Consider the following 10850-nt stretch of genomic DNA (forward strand, 5'->3'; position numbering starts at 1 on the left):
GCGGTTTGGCCTGTCATTTACACGAAAACCCCGTTTTTATCACAGAAAACGATTATTTCTAAAAACTCCGGCCAAAGTGGATAAATTTGAAAACGCCGTTTTCATGTTGTAGTGTGGACTGTGAAAACGGAGGCTTTTGAAAACGGTGACGCATATTTATAGTCATGTGACGCATATTGTACCAATAGATATCTACACCAGTAATTGTGCCTGTGTTATTCACACACTGCTGCTAAAAAGATTTACCTTGTACACTCTTCAAATTACAGTCCTAAAAAGATGGCAGAAAATTTACTCACAGTTGCTGTCCTGCAAAACATGATGACAACTGCTTTTCAGATAAAATATGAATGAGCGCGATATAGACGCGTGTCAGTGGATGATGAGATATTTCCGTAAATGATCCCGCCAGAAGAATTGCGTGAAAACTTATTGCGTCTGTATAATTTTGGAGACTTTACGCATGCGCAGTAAGGCGAATTTGATGTTTTCCTACGTTTCAGTGTGGATGAGAAACTTTTGGAAAACGCTTGGAAACGCTAGTGTGGACGGAGAGCGTTTTAAAATGAAAACTCCGTTTTCAAATGTATTCGGATTAATGTAAACGTAGCCTAAATGATTTGCGAACCTGCTCTGAAGATCCAATCTACATAAAATGATTTGTGAAACCCACTCCGAAGTTCCAATCTGAATCAAAAGATTCGCAAACCATCATTTCAAATCAGGACTTCGGAGTGCGGATCACTAATCATTCAATTCACTAAATGATTTGCGAGCCTGCTCCGAAGTTCCGATCTGAATTAAACGATTCACAAACCAGCTTTATGTTCCGATCTAAATCAAAAAATTGGCGATCCATCCAAGGAGCGCAGATCACGAATCATTTAATTCGTGAAATGATTCGTGAACCTGCTCCAACATTACAATCTACATAAAATGATTGGAGAACTATTCCCGATCTCAAATAAATTATTCTCAAACCCACTCCGAAGTTCCGATCTAGATCAAATGATTTCACTATCAGTGCTACAAAGTTCCAATCTAAATCAAAAAATTCACACGCAATTATTTCAGATCGGAATTTGAGCACGGCTCGCGATTCACTCTAATGAATGAATTGATTTGTGAACCTCTTTTTAAAGTTCCTATCTGCATAAAACAATTCACGAAGCAGAAGTTCTGAACTAAATCTAATTATTTGCAATCTGTGCTCAGTCCAGACTTGAATAATGATTGTTATCTATATTTTCAGATCGGGACTAATAGCACAATTTGCAAAATGATTAGCGAACCCCATCAGACGCCCTGATCTAAATTAAATGATTCTCGATGCGCGATCCGATTGGAGCACTTCGATACAGTGAATCATTTTCTGACGCAATTGTTTAACGGATTCTGAGTTTTGAAAAGCTCTGTTTCACTTATACATGCTTTTCAAAATCATTACAAGCAACGTCGAAATGTGAATATGAATGGCATTTTTGATCATTTGTTTGCCAGTGAATCGCTTGAACTGGATGATCCAAGTCACGAGTTTGAATCAATCCAGCGTAAATGACTCACTCAATTGATTCAGTTTGTTTGTTCCCTTGCTTCTTGCGTCTTCAGCCATGTTTACAGGACACTGTCAGTACTACTACTGACTTAGCTCGCGAGTATTTACGGCATTACCTGAAATAAGCGAAAACGGTATGATGTGCACAAATAAAATCTCCTTATTTCATTCCAAAGATAACATCCATAACAAAAATGTACGAACAGATTCAGGTGAGGTAACCAGTTTACTGTCTGCTAACTAGTGAAACACATTAATTTAATGAGTTGCAATCTTAATTCACTACATTTTAAATAGTTTGACCACTGCAGTTCAGTTGGTGACAGTTCAATATAAAATCAGCTAAAGCATTCAGTCATCTCATGCCATTGAAGTGAATGTTACTTTATATTATATTATATCATTGGTGAGCAAGTGATGTAATGCTACATTTTTCCAAATGTGATCCGATTAACTTTTTTGGGGGGTGAACTATTTCTTTCAGACGTCATGGCACATGTCTGTAGTCGCTTTAGCGCTAAAACAGGCGACTATCTCCACTCTGACAGACTGTTCTATTCTGATCAGTCAGATTAAGCTTGGATTGGGGTTTTACGCTCCACAAACAGCCTGCAGGACAAAAATAGCATGCTATGTTTTCAAATACCCAGCCAACTCACTCCTCACATCGTGTGAGGACGAACGTCAAGCCATTTGGAGAAATGTAGCATTACATCACTTGCTCACCAATGGATCAATACTTTAAAATGTCTAAATATAGAGATTTAAATAAAGGAAAATGATTCTTGAGAATGAAAAAATCTGTAACAGTGGACACATCAAATGAAAACCAAGAAACATTTTTGATTTTCTAACAAAAACTGTTTATTTGTGAAATATTAGCCCATAATCCCACCCATCATGCCAGTGCAAACTTCATCTGAAATCCCAGTGCTTCTGTGGTAAAGCTTGAACTCCTGGAAAAAATGTTCTGATCACCTTGGAATGTTTTCCTGTACATGCCATTTCCACAACCTGATGAACACAAATGCAACAGATGACAATTAATTTATGTCCAGCCTGAAGAATTCAGGGACAGTAAATACTACAAATAAAATCAAGCTACAGACCAGCATTGTTATAGTTAACTAAAACCATAAAAAACTTGAAATATGTAACCTGAAATAAAATAAACTTCAACTGAAATAAAATATAAAAACTTAGTTTATTCCAAGGCAAATTTTCTCATTTAAATTGCTGTACTAAAACTAAAATACAAATGAATAAAAAGTTTATAGACATTTAAAATAATAATAATAATAATTAAACTTACAAAACACAACAAAATTACTAAAACTTTAAATTTAAAATAAAAAATAAGAGTAATATATCGCAGAATAAAAAAAAATGTATTTTTTTTCTTATATTAAACTAAAATCATGACAAAAAAACTGCACATTTTTATTAAGTTTAACTTTATTTACTAATATAAACAAAAAAATGAAAAATAAAAAAAACTATATGAACATTTTTTTTAAATGAAATTAAAGAAAATTAAAACTAATATATGGAAGCCTGCTTCCACTGTAGAATAAAAAAAAAGTAATTGGTAAGATTAATTGTGCGATTGATATTAAAATATAAAAAAACTAAAATCCATTAAATAAACTTTTACTGAAATAAAATATAAAAATTTTTTTTTATTAATTAATAATAATAAAAAAGACTCTATATAAAAAAAACATTAAATTAAATGAATATAAAACTATATGGAAGCCTTGTTAACTGAAATTAACTGAAAAAAAAAAATAAGGAAATGTAAAATATTATTAAAAACTAATATATGAAAGCCTGCTTCTGTTGTGAAATACAAAAAAATAAAGGGATTGCAATTTTTTCTTCTTTTATTAAAAATAAACTAAAAAAAACATCAAAAAGAATGTGTTACTTAAAATAAAATAAACTATTTAATAAATGTTTAAATTATAAATAAATATTTAAATAAACATATTTTATATCAAAAGGCAACACTGCTTATTTTTATTAAGTTTTACTTTATTTACTAAAACTGAAAATTAATAATAAAAAAAGCGATATAAACATTTCTAAAAAAAACAATAACTGAAATTGAAATAAAAACGAATTAAAAAATATTAATAAAAACTGTAATATTTGGAAGCCTGCTAACTGCTACTTTTTTCTAAATAAACTAAAACATTTATTTTATTGCAAGGCAACATTGCTAATTTTTATTAAGTTTAACCTTATTTACTAAAATAAACAAAAACTGAAAATTAATAATAATAAAAGACTATATAAAAAAAACATTAAATTAAATAAATATAAAAACTGTACTATATGGAAAGTTCATTAATTGAAATGAAAATAAAAAACAAATGTAAAATATTATTAAAAACTAATATATGAAAGCCTGCTTCCACAGTGTAAAATAAAAAAGGGATTGCAATTATTTTATTAATTATTTTATTTTTATTTTATATTAAAAAAACTAAAAAACATGAAAAGTGTTACTTGAAATAAAATAAACTTTAACTGAAAATGTATTTTATTCCACTATTAACTAACATGAAAAAAAAATATATATATTAATAAAAACGGTAATATATGGAAGACTACATCCGCTGTGGAATAAAAAAAGAAAACAAAAAGGTAACTGTGTTTTTTTTTCTTATATTAAAATAAACTAAAAAAAGTATTTTATTATAAGGCAACATTGCTATTTTTTATTAAGTTTAATTTTATTTACTAAAATAAACAAAAACTGAACATTAATAATAGTAATAATAAAAAACTACATATCTTTAAAAAATTTCTTTAACTGAAATTAAAATAAAAACGAATTCAAAATTATTAACAAAAACTAATATATGGAAGCCTGCTTCCACTGTAGAACAAAAAAAAAAATTATTAAAAAAATAATTAAAATAAACAAAAAAAAGTATTTTATTGCAAGGCAACATTGCTCATTTTTATTAAGTTTTACTTTATTTACTTTAAAAAAATTATATATATAAATATAAATGATTATATATATATAAATGATTAATATATATATATATATATATATATATATATATATATATATATATATATATATATTTATATATATATGAAAAAAAAAATAACTAAATTTAATTATTACTAAAAACAGCAACTTTTTTCTCATATTAAAATTAACTAAAAAAGGTATTTTATTCCAAGGCATAATAATTAAAAAACATATCTATTAAAAAAAATAAATAACTGAAACTAAAATAATTCTAAATATTAATAAAAACTGTAATATATGTAAGTCTGCTTCCGCTGTAGAAAAAAATAAAATAAAAAGGTAATTGCAACTTTAAGAAATAATAATAATAATAATAATAATTAATAAAATAATAAATTTATTATTCATTAATTCATTTTCATTAAGTTTAACTTAAATAAAATAAACGAAAACTGATAAAAAAAATACTAATTTAAAATATTAATAAAAACTGTAATATGTGAATAAAAAAAATATATAACTTCGGTAATTTTGAATTTTTTCTTAGAATTCTGCATTTACATCTCATAATTTTTTTTTTGCCATAAAATAGGTAACTACGACACTTTTATCTCACAATTCTAACATTTTACCTTGCAATTGTGAATTTATCTCTCACATTTCTGACATATTGTGAGATATAATTAGAATTACAAGAAATGTGAGATAGAACATCACAGCTACACAAAAAATTGTAACACCAAAGACAGTAAAGACACTCACTTTCAGACATAAATGCCGACCCACAGTAAGAGGAACAAGACACCAAAGCCCATGAAGAGCGACGCCACCAGAGAAATGAGCAGCTCTTTGTACAGATCTCTGGTGTACTTCGTGGACGTTACTTCATATCTGAGAGAGAGTCAAGGACGCAAACATCCAAACACATCACAAACACCTTTCTGATTACAAAATATATTGAAGGATACACAAAGAACCAGGCGGTGAAGAACATGCCGATGGCCAGCAGCACCACAGTGAGGTGAGGAAACACAGCCGGGTTCACCGGACTGGTGTATCTAGTCATGGCTTCCAACTCCTGCACAGAATCAGTCATTTACACATTAGTGGACATGCTTTCTGACACCTGAAGACGTATATCAGCATGCAAAATAACAAAATAATCAGGTAGAAAACAACACAAACACGACATAAAGATGATGGGAAAAAACAGGTGTATTGAACTGATATGGATTTCACATTAAATAGACAGATTTTTTAAGCACAGAAATGTGAACATTACCAAAAACTGTCGATAAATATAAAAAAAGGCAACACAAATGTGAAAACTGACACACTTATTGAATGAACTGCCGAACCTAAATTTAAACACTTTTACAAATTCACATTAAGCTTATACAAATAGACATTTATGACTAAAAATGTGCATGTTATCATTTTGTTATTATCTATAATTAACGTTAGTATCTATATGCAGTGCAAACACTGCACTCCTGACTGCAGCTAACAGCTAAAGCTATCAAACTGCTGCAATTTAACAAGACAGGAGCGATTAAAAAATACTAGACGCGTTGTTTACAGTTTCATTTCATTTCTCGACTCTCTGAATGTTAAGAAATATAATAATTTGTAATAAAATCATGCGTATTTACCATCGTGTGACAGGTAAAGGCAGAATCTGTCCGACCGGAAGAAGAGCTAGAACAGCCACGTAAGTGAAGAGTGACCGGAAGAGGAGTGACTAACAGCGTAATACAAAATATAAGTCCGTAGACGTCGCTCCGTAGATAGATAGATAGATAGATAGATAGATAGATAGATAGATTTCTGTTAAAGTTTATTTATTTCAAGTAACACGCTTTTAAATGGTTTCTAGAGGAGTGACTTACAGCACAATACAAATGTACAATTACAAACGGTCCATAGATAGATAGATAGATGACAGATAACTTTATCTATTTTATTTTATTTCAAGTAACAAGTTTTTCAATGGTTTTTAGCATAGGGTTTTTAGAGGAATGAGGGAATGACTCACATCACAATACAAAATAAAAGCCCCAACTTTCCATAGATAGATAGATAGATAGATAGATCACACACAAGTACCATTTTAAATTTAGTATCCAGAAAAATATTTATTTAATTTATGCATCATGCTTGCATGCATTTGTATTATGACATCAGTAAACATACATGTCAAAAAAGTGAGACAAATTATTATGCAGATGAACTAAAAATAACGATTATGCATCAATATACAACAGAGGCTTTCAGAAAGCTCAGATAAAGCAATGGAAATGAGAAAATGTAACAAACACAACAGTGAATCAACAGTTTTTTTTAATATTTTAGTTCTTACAGGGCTTAAAGCCATAAAGATAAACATAAGACAGACAACTGAGAAAAAAAGTCTTTGATAAACATTTAAAAATGTTAAAAATAAAAAAATGTAATGTTTTTAATCAATTACGTCATGATTAACAGAGAACAAACAAATCATAAATGTAGTAAAATTACGTTATACAAATTTAATGACGAGTAAAAAGAACAGAAATAAAGGATACTGTTGTACATAATGAAAGATATGAGTTATAACAAACAATAAAAAAACAAACTGAACTCTCACAAGAACATTTTATATATTACAGAGTTTTTAAACAGTTTTAGATGTCACAGAAAACATTAGAAAAACATATTTACAGTGCATAGTTTGGAAGTGCTTCCACAAGAGGCTGGTTTATTCTGGACAGAATATGTGATATTCTCAATGATTTTTAAAAAAGAACCATATTTTAGATTTCAAAAGCTCATCTCAGATGTTTTATACTCAGAATCAGTATCATTAGTATGGCATTATGGAAATTGTAATTTTAGTGCACAACATTTTCAGTCAACACTTTCCTGGTTCTTCACATGATTTGACCACGACGAACATAATCACATATTACCCAGCCTTACAAAGACTACATTATGGCTTTCCTTATTGCTTTAAACAAGATCTAGAACATTACAATGTTTATGTGTACAAAGTACAAAAAAAAGGACAAAAAAGACTTCAAATATGGTGTTTGAAATGTACATAGTGCTGGATTACACGAAAGACAATAAATCTGGTAAAAAAAAAAGGATTTTTTTTTTAAAGACGATGAAATTAGAACAAATCTACTGGGTTTTGTTTAGTAACACTGAAAGTTTGGGACATTGTCTGACAAATTCTCTGAAAAAAAAAAAAAAAACAGAGATCTTTCTGACCAAGTGGTTAGATACAACTTTACAAGACTCAAAAGATTCAAAAATGTATTTTGAACACAATCATTGGTTACGGCTTAAGTATAGTATGCAGAGCAGCATACTAGAAGGTAAAACAATGTATTATAAAGAAATTAATAAAGTAACAAAGTAAAGTACTCATAGTGAAACTCAATTTGAAGTGTTTCCTGATTTAAAATGCTGATAATGATCCAGTGTTTTACCACAGTGTTTGACTTGTGATTGCTTGGTTCCAGTGTGAAATCTATCCAGTTTTAAAGAGAAATCCAGTGGCTAACTTACACAAATCCAGTCTTTGCTTTTATTTATGGTTGCTCTTTTCATTCTTTCTTGAGATGAGCTGATATCTTTATTTCAGTAACTATTCATCAACCATATTAAATGTAGATACACTCTTAAAAATAAAGGTTGGTTCCATGAAGAATCTTGAACATCTATGGAATGCAGAAAAGGTTCTTTAGACTTTTAAAATGTTCTTCAAATTGGTTCTTTTAAGATCTGTTTACTGAAAGATTCTTTGGGACCTTTATTTTTAAGAGTGTACTTTCGACATCTACAACTGTATCTCTCCAGTGGACATGACTGCAGAAATGAGGCTGTTAAATGTAAAGACCCTGCCTGTTTATTATTGCTTAAAACCTCTGTAGCGTTCGACAGCAGTTATGGGAAGTTTAACTAAATGTGAGGTAAATAACCCGATTTGCGTCTCAGTAATAATGAGCCGGTGCAGTTAAAGCCATTTCCAGTGTATAAATAGTCAATGCCCAAGAAAAATCTTGGAAAGAAAAGACTTGCATGCAGATGGTCTATTATAAAGAAAGTTGTTTAAAACTGACATAAGAATGCAAACGAATGCTCACCTCACCCTCAGGCCATCCAAGATGTAGATGTGTTTGGTTCTTGATCAGATTTGGTGAAATACAGCATTACATTACTTGCTCACCAATGGATGTGAATGGGTGCCGTCAGAATGAGTCCAAACAGCTGTTGTCATCTTACATCAAAATCCACAAACATATTTTGAAATTCTGTGAAGATTTCTCTCCTGACTCAAACAGGATGACTGTTTTATCGGAAAAAGCAATTATTATGGATAAAGCACTTTTAGCAGGAAGCAATGGTTTGAGGAAAAAAAAACTTCTTCATGATGGATTTGTTTCTTACAAACACATAGCTTTTTGCTTCACAAGACGTTAACTGATGGACTACAGTGGTACGGATTATTTGAGGATTATTGTGATGGTTTTATCAGCTGTTTGGACTCTCATTCGGACGGCACCCATTCACATCCTTTGTTGAGCACGTAATGTAATGCTGCATGTAGATGCATTTGGTTCTTGATCAGATTTGGTGAAATGCAGCATTACATTACGCGCTCACCAATGGATGTGAATGGGTGCCGTCGGAATGAGAGTCCAAACAGCTGATAAAAACGCCACAATAATCCACAAGTAATCCACACCACTCCAATCAATCCAATTAACATCTTATGAAGTGAAAAGCTGCGTGTTTATAAGAAACAAATTCATCACTAAGACATTTCAACTTCAAACTGTCACTTTTGACCAAAATATGAGTCCGTAATCCATAATAAAGCTTCCTCCAGTGAAAAAAGTCCATCTCTTGCTGTCGTCTTACATCAAAATCCACAAACATATTTTGAAATTCTGTGAAGATTTCTCTCCTGATTCAAACAAGATGACTGTTCATCGGAGAAAGCAATTATTATGGATAAAGCACTTTAATTTTAGCTGGAAGCAATGGTTTGAGTAAAAAAAACATCTTCATGATGGATGCGTTTCTTATGAACACATAGCTGGACTGGAGTGGTGTGGATTATTTGTGGATTATTGTGATGTTTTTATCAGCTGTTTGGACTCTCATTCCGACGGCACCCATTCACATCCATTGGTGAAAATGTAATGTAATGCTGCATGTAGATGCGTTTGGTTCTTGATCACATTTGGTGAAATGCAGCATTACATTACTTGCTCACCAATGGATGTGAATGGGTGCCGTCAGAATGAGAGTATAAACAGCTGATAAAAACATAAGCAACAGTTTGAGTTAAAAAAACATCTTAATGATGAATTTGTTTCTTTCAAACATAACTTTTTGCTTCACAAGACGTTAACTGATGGACTGGAGTGGTGTGGATTATTTGAGGATTACTTCGATGTTTTTATCAGCTGTTTGGACTCTCATTCTGACGGCACCCATTCACATCCATTGTTGAGCAAGTGATGCAATGCTACGTTTCTCCAAATCTGATGAAGAAACAAACTCATCCTCATCTTGAATGGCCTGAATTTTCATTTTTGGGTGAACTATTGCTTTGAAATTCATTAAACTGTATTTAAAGGAAATACAAATGTCCACTGACATCTTTGGAATAACGTGCAGCGATGAATCATGCAGAAAAACATGTTTTAGGAAAGTAAATAAGGTTCTTTTTGATTTCTGGTATAACAGTCAGTCAATTTTCTCAGTCAAAATCTCGAAAAAAAAAAATTCTGAAAAATGCTAATTTTTCTTTCAGCTTGTACAAAGACTCTCATTCTGACGACACCCATTCACATCATATGGTGAGCACGTAATGTAATGCTGCATGTAGATGCGTTTGGTTCTTGATTAGATTTGGTGAAATGCAGCATTACATCACTTGCTCATCAATGGATGTGAATGGGTGCCGTCAGAATGAGAGTCCAAACAGCTGATAAAAACACCACAATAATCCACAAGTTATCCACACTACTCCAATCCATCAATTAACATCTTATGAAGTGAAAAGCTGTGTGTTTGTAAGAAACAAATCCATCATTAAGACTTTTCAACTTCAAACTGTCACTTTTGACTAAAATATGAGTCCGTAATCCATAATAAAGCTTCCTCCAGTGAAAAAAGTCCATCTCCTGTTGTCATCTCACATCAAAATCCACAAACATATTTTAAAATTCTGTGAAGATTTCTCTCCTGATTCAAACAAGATGACTGTTTCATAGTTGAAAGCAGTTATTATGGATAAAGCACTTGAAT

The 10850-nt window shown here is 30.9% G+C and overlaps 1 long non-coding RNA gene across 1 annotated transcript; it reads right to left on the minus strand.

The window, feature by feature from the left end:
* Window positions 1-2394: 2394 nt before the first annotated feature.
* Window positions 2395-6266, minus strand: LOC141301127 (uncharacterized). Its single transcript, XR_012342109.1, has 3 exons — window positions 6197-6266; window positions 5307-5622; window positions 2395-2569 (listed from the first exon to the last, which is right to left on the minus strand). It is a non-coding gene; the product is annotated as an uncharacterized lncRNA (long non-coding RNA).
* Window positions 6267-10850: the final 4584 nt, after the last annotated feature.

Source organism: Garra rufa, chromosome 25, assembly GCF_049309525.1.
Source record: "Garra rufa chromosome 25, GarRuf1.0, whole genome shotgun sequence".
NCBI classification, from domain to species: domain Eukaryota; kingdom Metazoa; phylum Chordata; class Actinopteri; order Cypriniformes; family Cyprinidae; genus Garra; species Garra rufa.